Source organism: Mchenga conophoros, linkage group LG22 (genome assembly GCF_057382185.1).
Source record: "Mchenga conophoros isolate Kocher_MC1m ecotype Shallow Benthic linkage group LG22, M_conophoros_male_GT1.1, whole genome shotgun sequence".
In the NCBI taxonomy this organism is placed as follows: domain Eukaryota; kingdom Metazoa; phylum Chordata; class Actinopteri; order Cichliformes; family Cichlidae; genus Mchenga; species Mchenga conophoros.
In genome coordinates, this window is record NC_140546.1 from 2,648,589 (window position 1) to 2,665,759 (window position 17,171).

General features: G+C 40.4%; 1 long non-coding RNA gene across 1 annotated transcript; it reads right to left on the bottom strand.

The window, feature by feature from the left end:
• Positions 1 to 1,381: 1,381 nt before the first annotated feature.
• LOC146548514 (uncharacterized) lies at positions 1,382 to 9,966 on the bottom strand. The gene is made up of 3 exons (XR_014890396.1): positions 9,804 to 9,966; positions 6,956 to 7,257; positions 1,382 to 3,880 (listed from the first exon to the last, which is right to left on the bottom strand). It is a non-coding gene; the product is annotated as an uncharacterized LOC146548514 (long non-coding RNA).
• Positions 9,967 to 17,171: the final 7,205 nt, after the last annotated feature.

Below are 17,171 nucleotides of genomic sequence, written 5' to 3' on the forward strand. Positions count from 1 at the left end.
AAATACATTTTGGGGCACGTAATCTGTAATCTGTAGTGGAATACATTTTAAAAGTAACCTTCCCAACACTCATTATGGCTTTGCCATATTGGCCCACTTTATTATTATTTATTCAGTTTATTTTAAGTTAAAGGAGAAAGAAAGAAAGGGAGGGAAGAAAAACAGAGGAGGTAAAGTGACTAAAGACACTAAAAGAATCTGCTGCATCACCTGCTGGAAGGGAAAAAAAGAAAAGAAACAAAAAGAGAACAACACAGTAGGGAGACCAACAACCACAGAGCAACAACCGAGATAACTATAAGTAACAGTTAATAATAAGTATTGAATGTTACTGAGCAGCATGCAAGACCGACAGCGTACGTATGCTCTGAGGCAGCAGCCTAAAAAGATGGTGTGTGTGTCACCTGTGTGCGTGAGCGTGCTTGTATTCAAAATGTTGGGGGGGCAGCCATGGCACCCTCTTGGAAAGAGCTGAGGCAAGCCCCAGCTGGTGAGGGGGGGTCACCCAGCAGCCATGGTGGAAAAGCCACAGGGGCCTGCGGTGATGTGCCAGCTGTGCCAGAGTGTACCGAGGGCCCCGGACCCCGAAGGGCCCCTGGAAGTGGCCTGAGGCCCCGCCAAGCAGCCACCGGGAGTAAGCCAGTACATAGCTGAGCACCCAGACCCGGACACTGAGAACCACCAATGCACCGACAGACAAGGGCATCAGCCACCAGCAGGGAGTGTGGTGAGGGGAGATAGGCCCCCACACCTGGGGAGCCCTGAGATTTTCCCAGAGAGGTGGAGTCTAAGACCTGACCTGACACATAAACATAGACAAGCAGGCACACACAGACACAAACATGCATTCCCACCCTCATGTGCACCAAATACTCAATACCACATGAGGGGTACTGGTACTATCCAGGTACTATCATCCCCAGACAGGCAATCCACCCTGTCTGGGGACAAGCAGACCACCCCCAGCTCTGCAGCAGCAGGGAGGCCCAGCATCCCAGACCCCAAGCAGACAGCCAACTCCTCCTCCCAGCCCCCCGCCCCGACTGCAAACAGAGAACAGGGGTGTGAAGTCCCCATACCTCTCTCCACCCGGACATATGTGGTGTTGCTGCGTGCTGTTCTAAGGTGTATTTAAAACACGGGAGGGCATGGAGCTTTCTACCAGAGAGCGGCAGGTGTGCAGTTTTAAGACACTTTACCATGAGCTTTGTCAATCTCTTATGGACAGTCTGTGGTCCCATTTATTAAGTCTTGTATATCATTTTAATGAGGTAGTTACTGACCATTTGACAAACAGCCGCTGCAGCCTCTGGACAACACTTCAGTCCACATGTTGGAGGTTTGAGTTGCAGAAAAGAATTTGGTGTCACACACAAACAGGTACACTTGTAGTATATGTTTTAATACATAACTATAATCACATTCCCAGTAAGTTAAACATGTTGACAAGATCACAATAACAATGCATAGAAGTCACAACAACACGTTTAACATCAAAACAACATGTGAGCCAGGACTCCTGCATTATCTTAAGATTAAAAGCAATTTTCTTTAAGATTTTAAAACTTCAGCAAACAGAAATGAATCCAGACTTTTGATTAGTGCAGTAATTGCTGTAACAGACAGCACATTATGGTTGTTGAACACACATGGATGTCTTTGAATTTTAGACCACTGCTCAAAAATCACTGAATTGTAAGACTGAAATGTTTCTCCATGCTGTATGTTTTTAGTTTTCAGTTCTAGGAAAGATGATCAGGCCTGATTCACTCAAAACTAAGTGCTTCCATGGATTAAAGAAAGGCGTCATAAATAGATTCACCATAGAAACAGGTAAAGACTGAGCCTCTACTTCAATGCGGTGGACTGAGGACATATTATTTATGTTTATTTTTAAAAAGATGGGGGAAAAATGTGTTGTTCAGGGTTGTTCGCTTCTCATTTAGACAAATTAAATTTCACTTCTGCGATGACAAACCTGGAATCTGACTAAATGTTGCATTTAATTTTTACATCGAATTAATCATCAGAAGATCCAAATATCAGTCAAACAGAAAGACACACTTTATATCCAGTGCAACTCATTTTTGTCTTTTTTGACACATATAAATACATTTGACATTTAAACATTTAATGACTACATTTCAACATGTAAACACATTTTAACATGAAATACAATCAGAGCACACTCAGATTGTCTACAGACTGAAATGAGAAATTGCTGTAAGCATTTATTTTTAGTCATTGTCAGAAAAAACATCAGGACAGAGTAACACTGGTACACTTACTGTCTGCATTAGTCACATGTGTAGTAGTAATTTTGCTTCAGAATTTCATTTTTAAAGCTACCTGTTACTTAAGAAGAACAAACGAGTATTTTGTCACAAAGCTCAGCAGCTGCACATAAATCAGCGATTTCCAATGCTACAGTTCACATGAAACACTACATGTGTCGAGGCTAATTTAAAAAAAAAAAAAAAAAAAATTACACCATGGAGCCCTTCTCAAAAAATCTTTTAAGGCTGTTTATGAAGCTGAGTTTAAGAAATATGTGTTTAAATCCTCAAAAATCTTGTGCATTATGGCTAACTGTTTCAGTGCAGGTAACAATGAAAAGCACCGACTGCTTCAGAGACAGAGAGTGAAACTGAATCTTCTTGATTTTTAACATAAGACTCATTGTTGCAGCCACGGTCAGTACAAACGTGATCCTCTTATACTGCTTTTTAGTTTCATTTTCATTGTTTTTCACTAAGTTACTAGTTAGCTAGCATAAATTAATATAAGTCTGTTTGCAGCAGCCAACCAACCAACCCAGTGATGCCACATTTTTTTAGAGTCGAGGTCCATATAGTAAATTTGCCTTAATGCTTAATAAACAGGGACAGCTAACATTTAAACATTACGTTTTCACAATCCCACAGTGACAGATATAGTGCTCGGTGGTACAACCAGAGTGTATATCAAAGTATTTTTATTATTTCTCTGTATAAAAGGGCCATTATGTTGGGTGGCTAAACATGGCTAATTCGTTTTTCTGACTTCAGATGCAATGGCCCTACTTTTCTATTTACCTAAGTCAACATGGCATGTAGACTTTATCAACATGAACATGTTAGCCAAAGGCAACAATTTCTATCAAAAACAAACAAAAAATGTCAGTAGATAATCGAATCCCCCAAAATTCTGCAGTTTCTAGTCAACCCAATGTTATTCTATTTCCTCACAGACTGCTAAAATTATTATAGTTGTATTTTTCATATTATAGTTTTATTTGTTTTTGTCATTAGTGTGTGCTCAGATATGGAACTTTGCAAATGCGAGACTTGTTCTTTATATTTTAACTAACTATACTTGAAAATAAGTTGATGTCCCACATGACAGATTCTCATTTACTTTGATTGTAAGGAAGATCAGTGAAAACTTAGGCTTTTATTCTACATAGTCTTTGAAATATTCATGTTCAGACATTGCCTCAGATTTCAATGTATGAGAAAAATGGGTTGGACCGCTTTTCAAAACAATATGTTAAAACGTATTTGAGATATGAAAAAGTACACAAGATCCATTTGAGTTCATTTAAACACACTCGTCAACCTTTTTATCATCAATGGTGGTCTTTTTGTCAATTCAATACTATGTTGAAATTTCAACATCACAAATAAAGTTACAAGTGGTATACCACCCAGCACTAGTACGACACTGTTCAAAAAGATTTACCAAGCATGTACGCAGGCAGGCCATGCATGGAGTCGCAGTAAGCCAGCTCCATGGATAGCCTTCCATCTCAAAACATCTGCAATGACACCAAGAGTAAAAGCAAGTGGCTGAAACAATGCATGTGGAGCACACGCTCTTGATCCATCATCTGTTGGTTCAGCTGCAGGTGAGAAACAGAAGAGAGGCGAGAGAGAGAGACAGTCTCATCAACACAGAAATATCGAATTACAAACACATGATTCTTTCTCACAAAAACAATCTGACACCTGTACTACGAAACAAGGCTTGGATCTGAGCCCACTTTGGGTTTTAAGTGTTAAGCTACGCCCACTTCAAATGAGTACAAGCAAAGTAACCTGTAGAAATTCTGAGTGGGTGTGTCCAGAGATAATCTTTTGTCAACTGTGAGGACGAGTAATTGAAGCAACTACCAATAACACAGTAGTATATCACTGACTGATACATGACCAGGAAGTAAATACATTTGAGAGTTACCTACACACGAAGTAAGGGATGTGTGTGTGCAAAGCATGTGCAGTGACTGAATAACTTCCATTGTGGACGCAGCTTTAGAAAAGCAGATCACTTCATATTGGGTTACTAATCAATCAGTTCTTCGAACAACTGCATCACAATTTCTGCAACATCCTTTAGATCTTGTTGGTCCTTTAATGCAACAGCAGTTTGTACATTTCAGTATTTCAGAAACTGGTGAAATACACTAACTGCTGTGTGTGATATTCCCACACAAACATATCGTAGGGTTGACAGAGGATAGTCGCAAAATTAGAAAAAGGATAAGCGGAAGAGAATGGATCTACAGGGAGTGCAGAATTATTAGGCAAATGAGTATTTTGTCCACATCATCCTCTTCATGCATGTTGTCTTACTCCAAGCTGTATAGGCTCGAAAGCCTACTACCAATTAAGCATATTAGGTGATGTGCATCTCTGTAATGAGAAGGGGTGTGGTCTAATGGCATCAACACCCTATATCAGGTGTGCATAATTATTAGGCAACGTCCTTTCCTTTGGCAAAATGGGTCAAAAGAAGGACTTGACAGGCTCAGAAAAGTCAAAAATAGTGAGATATCTTGCAGAGGGATGCAGCCGTCTCAAAATTGCAAAGCTTCTGAAGCGTGATCATCGAACAATCAAGCGTTTCATTCAAAATAGTCAACAGGGTCGCAAGAAGCGTGTGGAAAAACCAAGGCGCAAAATAACTGCCCATGAACTGAGAAAAGTCAAGTGTGCAGCTGCCAAGATGCCACTTGCCACCAGTTTGGCCATATTTCAGAGCTGCAACATCACTGGAGTGCCCAAAAGCACAAGGTGTGCAATACTCAGAGACATGGCCAAGGTAAGAAAGGCTGAAAGACGACCACCACTGAACAAGACACACAAGCTGAAACGTCAAGACTGGGCCAAGAAATATCTCAAGACTGGTTTTTCTAAGGTTTTATGGACTGATGAAATGAGAGTGAGTCTTGATGGGCCAGATGGATGGGCCCGTGGCTGGATTGGTAAAGGGCAGAGAGCTCCAGTCCCACTCAGACGCCAGCAAGGTGGAGGTGGAGTACTGGTTTGGGCTGGTATCATCAAAGATGAGCTTGTGGGGCCTTTTCGGGTTGAGGATGGAGTCAAGCTCAACTCCCAGTCCTACTGCCAGTTTCTCGAAGACACCTTCTTCAAGCAGTGGTACAGGAAGAAGTCTGCATCCTTCAAGAAAAACATGATTTTCATGCAGGACAATGCTCCATCACACGCGTCCAAGTACTCCACAGCGTGGCTGCAAGAAAGGGTATAAAAGAAGAAAAACTAATGACATGGCCTCCTTGTTCACCTGATCTGAACCCCATTGAGAACCTGTGGTCCATCATCAAATGGGAGATTTACAAGGAGGGAAAACAGTACACCTCTCTGAACAGTGTCTGGGAGGCTGTGGTTGCTGCTGCACGCAATGTTGATGGTGAACAGATCAAAACACTGACAGAATCCATGGATGGCAGGCTTTTGAGCGTCCTTGCAAAGAAAGGTGGCTATATTGGTCGCTGATTTGTTGTTGTTTTGTTTTTGAATGTCAGAAATTTATATTTGTGAATGTGGAGATGTTATATTGGTGTCACTGGTAGAAATAAATAATTGAAATGGATATATATTTGTTTTGTGTTAAGTTGCCTAATAATTCTGCACAGTAATAGTCACCTGCACACACAGATATCCCCCTAAAATAGCTCAAACTAAAAACAAACTAAAAACTACTTCCAAAAACATTCAGCTTTGATATTAATGAGTTTTTTGGGTTCATTGGGAACATGGTTGTTGTTCAATAATAAAATTATTCCTCAAAAATACAACTTGCCTAATAATTCTGCACTCCCTGTATAGCACGTAGTTTCATTTTTCAACTCCAGGGATCAATCCTGATGTTATAGACAAAAAATTGAGGACAAGCTTGTTGATGTTCTTTCAGGGCAGCTGGAGCTGTATGGTTCAACTTTACAATTAAGTGGGGAAAGACTTCCAACCCCCCTGCAACGCACTTCATATTTGCAGTGGTTTGAACACTTTTGACAGGTAGCCAGTCTATCACAGGCCAGCACATAGAAGCACAAACGTATTCGTTCTCACATTTATGCTTACAGCCGATTTAGAATCACTAGTTAACAAAGCAAGCGAGTCTTTGGACTGTGGAAGGAAGCCAGGAAGAACCCAAACAGGAATAATGAAAGGGCCGACTGGTAGATATGGTCTAAATAAGACTAAATTAGTTGTCAGGAACAGCCTTGAAACGTATTCTGCAAAAGTCTGTTAACTTGAACAGTCAGCATTGTAGGACATCCTAACACATTTCTGGGCTAACTTTGGGCTTTTGTTTAGAAAATCTGACATATATCTGAGTATATCTGCTTTTTTGCTTTCAGCCTGTTTGTAAAATCAGTCACTCTGCTGACACTAGACGGGCCACATTTCTGATTGGTCAAAGCAGATTAATTAATAGATTAATAAAGCTAGCATTGCCCTACTGATTAGAAAACTACTTCAATGTGAAGCCAGATGAGGAAATGATAATCTGGTGTTGTTGGATAATTTAGTGCTAAGACTGCACACCTTTGCACCCAGTATTCAGTAAGGGTCCTGACAAGACCTTCTTCAAAAAAAGAAAACAAGCCCTGGATTGGCAAACTTGTTTTCCAGTACAGGCTCCGGAAACTTCTGTTCTTCTACAAACTCACCCATTGGATTCATTGTCAGCTTGATGACAATCTTCAAAATGGCTCACAGCCATTTGTTTGTTACTCCCTGTGTTGCCAGAAAACAAAATAATCGCCATCCGTCTTCTCTCTCTCTATGCTTATCCAGTTCAGTACTTCTTCCTGCTGACTGATTATTTCAGAGCTATTGCTGTAGTACACAAAAACATAATGTGTTTTCGTGTCAGTGTGGGTCCACACGACGCCTGCGATGGATCTATCTTTTGAAACGTGACACGGCAGAACGACATCCTGTCCGACCGTAGCTCTGATGGTTGTTATTTCTGAAAGACAGAAGCAACAACACAGAACAGAAAGGTTGGATTTAAAGCGTCTGTGATGCCAAACAAACCAGAATCCAGTGTGTGGTAAATATGAATAATATTATTGAAAATCACATGAGGAGAAACTTTTAGAAAATCAACTGCCCACAAATAGAAGTCAAATAACAACTTCAACCTTTCACAGCGTAAGAATCGTCTATGAGATGATGTCACGCTGGAAAACATGTCTCCCTTCCTCAAACAGAAACTGAGTTTTTACACAATCTGCTCAGTATCACAGTTACAAAGTAGAAGTACTGATGTCGTGATGTCAATGTTGATAATTTGCTCATATACATATTTCCATGCCACATATACACGTGCACCCATGGCACTTTATTGATGTATGCAGAACAACAAGGTCTTAAAATGTCTTCATTCCTGCAGCCTCCTGTCAACAGCTCAAGTTCCTTTTAGACCCTACATGATGCATCTCAGAGTGGATGAGTCACCCACTTCACACCACATCTACGGTACCATTAGAGTTACCTGAACCTGGAAGCTGAGCTGGACTGCACTAAAAATAAAATCACATATCGTTAGCTTCATAGCATAATTGCCTAAGTCATTTGACTAAGTCAATGACTTAGGCACTTATGCTATGAAGCTAACGATATGGAGGTTTAGACAGACTACTAATTACATAACGATCAGTAGTTAAAAGTATGGACAATTTCGAGTGAAGGTGGGTTCAAAATGACTTTTCTAAACTTTAAAAATTGGACTAAATATAGTTTAACCTCATAGGACATCACCACAATACTAAATGTTGCTCTTTCAAATGAGCCATATTGCTCAAAGGGACAAAATTGTTGTTTCTCATTTTTTGTACACCAAATAAAGAGTTTTGCGCATCGTTACTCAATTGTGACTAAAAATGCATCCCATGAAAGAGTTTGGGTCTTTGGGGGTTAAAGCGAGGTTTTGAATTGAGTCTGCAGGCTGACGGTGTTTCATCATTTCATGTTGAAATATGATCACATGTTTAAAGTGAGATCAAGCAGCATTTTTATTTTAAAACAGTTTCATAAAACAATAATTAGATCTCAAAGATTTTTTTTTTGTGTCCTGATTGGCTGTAGACCATTTTCAGTCAATCTCGTGTCGTGTCTCCTGTACTGCACCGAATGTGTTCAGCTTGTCAAATTTACATAAATGTTCACTAGCAGAAGAAAACAAACACAACAGTGTCGACGTCAAAGGATTATAAGGCGCATTAAGTGAAACCAAACAGTCAGATGAGTCAAACTTTACTCAACTCATTCTTCTTGCTTCCTCTACTTCTGTACCATTGATTCATTAATGATTCATTAGTGTTGAACTCTCTTGCAGCTGCTCTATTTCCATGTTCTGGACCTAAAAACAGGGTTCGATCTTTAGTTTCATTCTATAATACTGGATTTATTTTTCTACGTAAGTTTGATCTTTGAGAGTTTAAACAAGAGAGAAAAGTGTGAAAATGTTCATGCCTGTCTGAGAAAAGTGTATAAAGTGTGTAGTGAGGGGTTTTACAGCCTTAAAACATCTATGATAATTGTAAGAAATAAAGTTCACTACTTTGCTGATTTCATCTTTCGCAGGTTATTTTTAGAACGTAACTCCCGCGATAAACGAGGGACCGCTGTATTAAAAATGAATTTGCAGACAATGAGAACGTACAACATTTTATATTAACAGAAACTAGCTATGACTTGAATTTCAGGCTGAAGTTGGATTTTTGTTTTTGGTTATGTTCTTTAGTATCTGTGAAACCATTAGCTTAATTATTGCAATTTCAAACAATAGTTTATGCCTTATACGTGGAAAAATATCTGACCCCTACCTGCATCGCTGTGATTTCTACAGTCTTTCAAATCAGCTGTCAAAGGTGGGACATCCAATTATTTTTGGAATTTCAATTATCCATAATTTCATGTGAGCTTCACCTCTGAGAGTCCATATTCATAAAGCCATGGTACCAGAGATTTGCCCCAATAAATTGAAGGTTTTACCTTCTTTTTTTTTTGTTAAATGAAAGACTTTTAAAATAGCCTCAAATTATTTTAGCTGCTGTCAGTTGAATATTTATATTTAAAATTCAGATGTATAGTTTGTTACTGGATGATTCCAACTTCAGTGCCTATTAAGGAACACTGATCTCGGACCAGTGAGATTGTGATGAATGAGATAAACATTGTGCTACAAATTTAAAATTATTCAGATTTCTCTTCTTCGCTAAATTCAGATGGAGGTTCTGCTGTTTAGTTATTTTTGTTGTGGGGAATCCTGATGGATTCCTCTCATGACACACACCCTAACTTAACACCTGTCTGTCCTCCACCTGTTCAATTCATAACTACAACGACACCAGTCGCTCACAATTCAGACACTAAGCTTACAGTGCAGGAGACGAAGTACCTAACATAACACAGACTAACAGAAATACACTTCTCTGTACTTACATGTATAACTTTGACATTGGACATACATCCAAAAGAACTGATTTACATCTTACTTATTAAACTCACCTTTAGAAGATGATGGTGAAAAAGAAGAGAAGAAGAAGACGAGAAGCAGACAAAGAAGAATCAAACCCAGCACAGCTTTTCTGGACATGTTTGTCTTCGTCAGCAGTAGCGGTAATGTCTGAAGTGCTGCTCAGATCTCTTTCCCTTATCTTCTTGAGTTTGGGTGTTGTGAGGGCTTGTAGCAGGACTAACTGGACACAGTGTCTGCTATTCATGCGCAGGTTTTCTGCTTCAGCCCCTCCTCCTCATCCTTCAGACTGGGCGCAGAGCTGGAGGTTTGCTGTTCTCTACTGTTCATCAGTGAACTGTCTTACATCCACATTCATTTAATACTGAATCAACACAAAATGGAGTGGGAGTCTACAAATAAGATCAGATTGCTATATTTATGATATATTTGTCACTTATATGAAATCAAACCAATTTTAATATTAGATAAAGATAAGCCACGTAATTACACCGCGTTCCAAATTATTATGCAAATTGTGTTTACGTGTCATAAAGATTAAACAAGTCTTTTTTCAATTGAACCCATGGATTGAATTGTGTCTCAGGGCTCTTTGTATCACTGAAATCAATCTCAGACAGCTATGATCATTAGTTTGCCAGCTGAGCCCAATTAAAGGAAAAACTACTAAAGAAGGAGGTGGTGGAGTCATGTTTTGAGCCGGAATCACGGGAGAGAACTGATCGGCCCTTTAGGGTCCCTGAAGATGTGAAAATGACCTCTGCAAAGTATGTGGAGTGACTGACCACTTTCTTCCATGGTAGAAAGAGAAGACTTAAAATCCTATTGACAACCTTTGGAGCATCCTCGAGCAAAAAATATGAGGGTGGGGCAGTTTGCATCCAAACAGCAGCTCGGAGGCTATTCTGACATCCTGCAAAGACATTCAAGCAGAAACTCTCCAAAATCTCACAAGTTCCATGGATGCAAGAATTGTAAAGCTGATATCAAATAAGGGCTCCTGTGTTAATGTGTAACTTGACCTGTTGAGATATTTTTGATTGAAATAGCTTTTGATTTCAGTAAAATTGATCTACTAATGCTGCAAATTCAACAAATGACCATTTTCAACCTATAAAATTTTTTGATACTCTGTGTGCGTAATAATCTGGAACAGTGCATTTTAAGTTTTTTATTTTTGAAAAACACTGGTTCCATTGGCAGTTTTGTACAGTTACGTTTGAAATATACTCAAATGGTTGATGACTCGAAAATTATGCTGACTGTGTTTTGAATTTAGGAAAATCTAAAACAATTACATTTGCATAAAATTTGGACCAAAGTGCAGCTTTTAAATTATGATTTCATTTACTAGGGGAAAAGGTTATCCAAACCTAACTGGTGTGAAAAGTAATCCTCCTCCAAACCTGATAACTGGAGTGCAACCATTGGCAATCAACCATTAGTGCTAACTGGCAGTGAGTCTCTCATCACTGTGGAGGAATTTTACCCACTGTGCTTTGCAGGATATGGATAAAACTGAGAAATCAGGAGGGAGCCAAATGCTTTTTCACAGCACTGTAAATTAATTCACCTACCTTTAAACTTGTCATTTAAGAGAGACGATGTGTCACGGTTCTGGGTCATTTTGACCCAGCATTTTTGTCTCTTGTATTTTTGGTATTTATCTATACGATGGTCTATGTTCTGATTCTTTAGTTATCCTGTTTTAAATATTATTTTCCATGTTTCAGATTATTCTGGTTAAGGGTTTAGTTCTTAGGTTTTGTTTTGGTGCACTCGTTTTCCCTGTAGGTTTAGTTCAGTGTCTAGTCTGTCTAGTCTACCCATACCCTGGGTGCAGCCTGTGGTATGAGGTCTGGTCAATGCCTTGTCTTGTTCTAACTGCTTCAGACATCACCCTCTTCCAGCAGCCACTTCCTGGGTCTTGTTTGACGGGCTCATAAGTATTTTCGTCAGTGAGTAGTGACAAAATTTTCTCATGATAGTCTTTCTGGTTTAGCAAAGCTGTGCACCTACCCTTGTCTGCCGGAAGGATGATAATGTTATTGTCATTACCTTCCTCTCCTCCATGGTGATGTTGGATGCTGGGGGCTTTGCATTGCTGAGACGAAACTTGTGTTCGTAGTTGCTCTGCTTCCACTTCTGCAATATTGTTTTTTTCAAATTGCTGTTTCTGTGGCTGTGATCAGCTCTACTAGCGGGATTTGTCTTAGCGTGACAACAAAATTCAAGCCTTTAGCAAAGATGTTTTTCTCTGTTTGGGTGAGCTGTCTGTCAGACTAATTCTTCACCCTTGGTGTCACATCGTTCCCTCTTCTGGCCGTTTAGGACACTCTCCGTATTTTACTGTAAATAAGTAAGTAAGTAAAATTTTATATTTATATAGCACATTTCTATATAAAAAGATCACAAAGTGCTTCACAAGTATAAAACAAAAGCAGACAAAAGTTAACAAAATGTAATTCTAAAAAGATGTTTTAGTTGTTTTTTTAAAAAAGTGACCACTGAGTCCACAGTCTGGCAGCCACAGTGGCAAAAGCTGCGTCTCCCTTAGTTCTCAGCCTTGTGTGCTGAATAAGCCCTGATTGCATTACCTCAGGGACCTCCTAGGGACATAGCACTGTAAAAGTTCAGTGATGTAGGCTGGTGCTTGTGCTTGAAGAGCTTTGGAGGTCAGAACTAGTATCTTAAAATGGACTGTGAATTCAACGGGGAGCCACTGCAGCTGTATAAGCAACAGTGTCACAGTATGAGTTCAGTATGAGATACTATAGGGCTCAATTTAGAAATGTTTCTTAAATGATAGAAGCAGGACCGAACCAGAGATTTGACGTGAACATCCAAAGTAAGAGCAGAATCAAAGGTTACCCCGAGGTTGCTGATAGACGATTTTACAAATGTTGAAAGAGGACCAAGAGCATTCATTAGAATGTAAGGGCTGCAAAGGCTGGTGAGGTCCAACATTAGGAATACAGAACATTTTCCTGCATCCTTTTGCATCAGAATATCACTGCTTCCAGTGATATTCACAGGGGAAAAACAGATTCACACTTAAATCTTCTTCCCTATAAGCTCACCTGAGTTGTCAATGTTCTGCATGGCTTTTCTCTTGCTCAATGGCTCTCTGCCATTTTTCTCTTGGTCTCCGAGCTCCACTCAGTCATGGTGGGCTTGGCACTCATTGTCCAGATCTTCAGGCATCAGCAGTATGATGGCCTCATCACTGCATACCAAAGACTGAAGAGTAGCATCCTCTTCAGTCCCTACCTTGCTCTTTATTGCCTCTTGAAGAAAAAAAAAGAAAACAGAACTTTCCAGCAACATTTTGCCAACTTTATTCAAACCACACCACACTGATTAAAATCTGTTAATCATTAGCACCGAGGTCCCACACGTGGTAAATAACATACTCATGGCTTTAACTATTTAAGGTCACAACAATAAGGCATTTGTACTGTACTGAATCCCAGTGATCTAACATGCTCCTTTTTTTTTTGCTGTAATTTCTAGGACCCTATTTTCAGAGTAATTGGTAAATTGACTGAAATTAGGCAGATGGAAAATCTCGACTGGATTCAAGAGCTTTCGGTTGAGTTGTAGAATCATTCGAATTGCACTGTTGTACTGATGTGTTGTCTACTTCTGTCTGCTGGGTCACTTTTTCTCAGGTGAAAGTGTCAGAATAGCATTAGCCTTAGCAAGCACTTGTCTAAGGGTCAATGTCATACTGTGTGTACTGCATTTTGTCTTTTACCTGAAGAAAGACTCCTCAAATCCTTCAAGTTTTGAACTTATCCTAAGGCTCTGAGTACACTCCCAGAGACTCACCAGGAACAAAAATACCAAGAACTCATACACAAACATATATATTAAAGAAGGTAGACACTGCATGTTTTGCTGGGTGGCGGAGTGGGGAGGATGTTCATCTGTGATCTGTGTGTGTTTTGTGGTAAGCACCGAAACATCACTACACAACACCAATGCTGTGGAGACCTCACCTGGTGAAGCTCTAACACAGCAGCTATGGAAGGATTCAGGATGAAGGACATTAGTAAACATGAGGCAAAATAAGCTGACTTGTCTCTTAATTCATGGTTTACTGTTAAAATGTGTTGTCTCATTCTAAATTTGATTTCAGCAGCAGGTTTCAATAATGACAGTGGCAGCAGTTTAAGCATTTATAGCAAGTGTGTAAGACAGCGAAAGATAACGTGGGATGCTGTATTTGTTCTGGTACATGTGTCCAAAAGAATATCTGCCCGAGGGTCTATCTCACCTTAGTTTTCACTGGCTGGCATCAGTGCTTATGTTTGTGTAGAATGATTCATAAATGACCCTTGCAGTATGACTGAATGGAGACAGCTGGGGCCCCTTAGTAAGGTCATGTCGCTAACTGTCACTGCAAACTTTGTACATTGCTGCTGTGTCTGGTTTGTCCACAGGTGACCGTGGCTCAGGGGGTTGGGAAGCGCATCTGTAACCGGAAGGTTGCCGGTTCGATCCCCGGGCTCTCTGTCCTGGTCGTTGTGTCCTTGGGCAAGACACTTTACCCTACTGGTGTTGGCCAGAGGGGCCGATGGCGCGATATGGCAGCCTCGCTTCCGTCAGTCTGCCCCAGGGCAGCTGTGGCTACAACTGTAGCTGCCTCCACCAGTGTGTGAATGAATAGTGGAATTGTAAAGCGCTTTGGGTGCCTTGAAAACCGCTATATAAATCCAATCCGTTATTATTATTATTATTATTGTCAGTCCTAAGGGGCCCCCTGCTGGTGCTATTGCCTTTGGGCACCAACCAGTTATCTGCCTAACTTAGAGGCACCTCTGCATGCACCAAGAATGCATAAAGGATTTCAACTGATTTCTATAATCACTCAGAGGCATTCTACCAAAAACATATAATACCTGTCCTGGACTCATTGTGGCGAATAAAACTTGTGTATTACAAAAAGTCTTAATACTGACTGAGTAGCTCTATTAAGGAACATGTCATTACCAGTGTTGGGCAAGCTACTTTGAAAAAGTCATTAATTATAGTTACTAGTTACTTCTTCAAAAAAGTAACTGAGTTAGTAACTGAGTTACAATATTCTAAAAGTAATTAATTACTTGAAAAGTAACTACTGCGTTACTTTAAAAAAATGTTTAACCCTCTGGGGTCCAGGGTATAATTATAAGATGCTGAACACAGCTTCAGCCGTCTGTTTGTTGAAAAATAGTAACGGACCACATTTTCTTGTTAGTAACTGTAACGGCGTTGTAACGATAGGAATAGTAATTAGTTAGATTACTCGTTACTGAAAAAAGTAACGCCGTTGGTAACGCCATTACTTGTAAAGCCGTGACAAAGCTGAAGCTGCGCCGGGGCTGGATCTTTCAACAAGACAACGACCCGAAACACTGCTCAAAATCCACTAAAGCATTCATGCAGAGGAACAACGTTCTGGAACGTTCATCTCAGTCCCCAGACCTGAAAACCTTGAAAACCTGTGGTGTGAGTTAAAGAGAGCTGTCCATACTCAGAAGCCATCAAACCTGAATGAACTAGAGATGTTCTGTAAAGAGGAATGATCCAAAATACCTTCAACCGCAATCCAGACTCTCATCGGGACCTACAGGAAGCGTTTAGAGGCTGTAATTTCTGCAGAAGGCGGATCTACTAAATATCGATTTCATTTCTTTTTTTGTGGTGCCCACATTTATGCACCTGCCTGATTTTGTTTAAACAATTCTTGCACACTTTCTGTAAATCCAATAAACTTCATTTCACTTCTCAAATATCACTGTGTGTGTCTCCTATACGATATATTTAACTGACATTTTTTATTGTAACAACCACGATTTATACAGGAAAATAATGACTATTAACAAGGTTGCCCAAACGTTTGCATCCCACTGTAGAAATGAGCTGAGTAGAGTCATAGGCGCGGGGCTCAGCCAGCAGCCAGTGGAGAAACCACAGGGGAGCAACATGTACTGAGAGAGGTGAAGTTTAATACCTGACCTGACAGACATAGACAAACAGACACAAGAGCCACCTCCACGGGACAAGACTCTGTCCATCTGCATCTAAAGGACACTCCTTCGAGGATGCCAATGTTCACATTTTCAACAGAGAGAACAGGTGAAAACGTCTTCAAGCAACTTAAAGAAGTCCAGACGCTTTTCTTTCCAAGCTTCTAAGAAGACACAAACATGCATTCCTACCCTCATGTACACAGATACAAATACTCACCTATCATAGAGACACACACAAATAAATGCAGCACACATACTCCCCATACACACTCTGTACTCCCAGTGTGTTGTTCTTTTACAATAAACAGCAACAATCAGAAAGTGTGTTTGGATTGACAACAACTGTGATGACACATTATAACCTGTTATTAAAGTTCTGCCCCTGCTTTGATCAAATGTGGGTTACTGCTGGTTAGTTAGTGTGACTTCATACAAACCTGTGTGTTACACCAGTGGAAGAAGCTTTTCCTTCATCAGTCTTCTTGTTTCTTACTATAGGGCTGAACAGCTACACTAACACTCTCTGGCTCTATGCTGCCCCCCTGTGGTGACAGTTTTGGTTCATATATATATTGAAACTAAAAAAAATAATAATAAAGACGATTAAATTATTAAATATTTAAAGATAATAAGAAATAAGTTCTGTTTTTATACAATCTGACTTTATAACAGCACATTTTATAGTTTTCATTACATTTTCCCATAAGGTATATAACAAGTGAATAAAGATGGATACTGTTAGGGTGCTGGGTCATCGACCCAGTGTTTTTGTTTTGGTTCTTTGATTTTGTTGATTTTATTAAATTCCAGCTGTGACTTATGGGTTATAGGATTATTCTTAGTTTAGGTTCTGTGTGGGTTTTGTTAGAGTTGTAGTCGTCTGGTTTCCTGTCTGTGATCCATAGTTGCTGTCTTCCCGGTCTGCTGTACCCTGTGTCAAGTCTGTGTTTCTGTGTTATGTTTCCTGTTTTACTTTGAAAGTCTGTGTCTCATGTAATGCATCTGGTTTTGCTTCCTTTGTCTCGTCAGGCCTGAGCTGCCCCAGCTGTGTTTCCCTCCTGTCTCTCATTCCCTGATTGCCCACTCTGTGTATTTAAGCCCTGTGTTTACATCTGTCTGTGTCGCAAACTACCCTCAGCTTGCTGTGTTCTGTCTGTCTGCGTAAGGTTATTTGGAAGTTTGTTACTTTTTGAGTAACGCCGTCGCCTGCAGCGCCACCTCCTGGGGCTCCCATGCCGGCGCCTGCAGCGCCAACTCCTGCGGCTCCCACGCCAGCGCCTGCAGCGCCACCTCCTGGGGCTCCCACGCCGTTGTCTGCAGCGCCACCTCCTGCGACTCCCACGCCGGTGCCTGCAGCGCCACCTCCTGCGACTCCCACGCCGG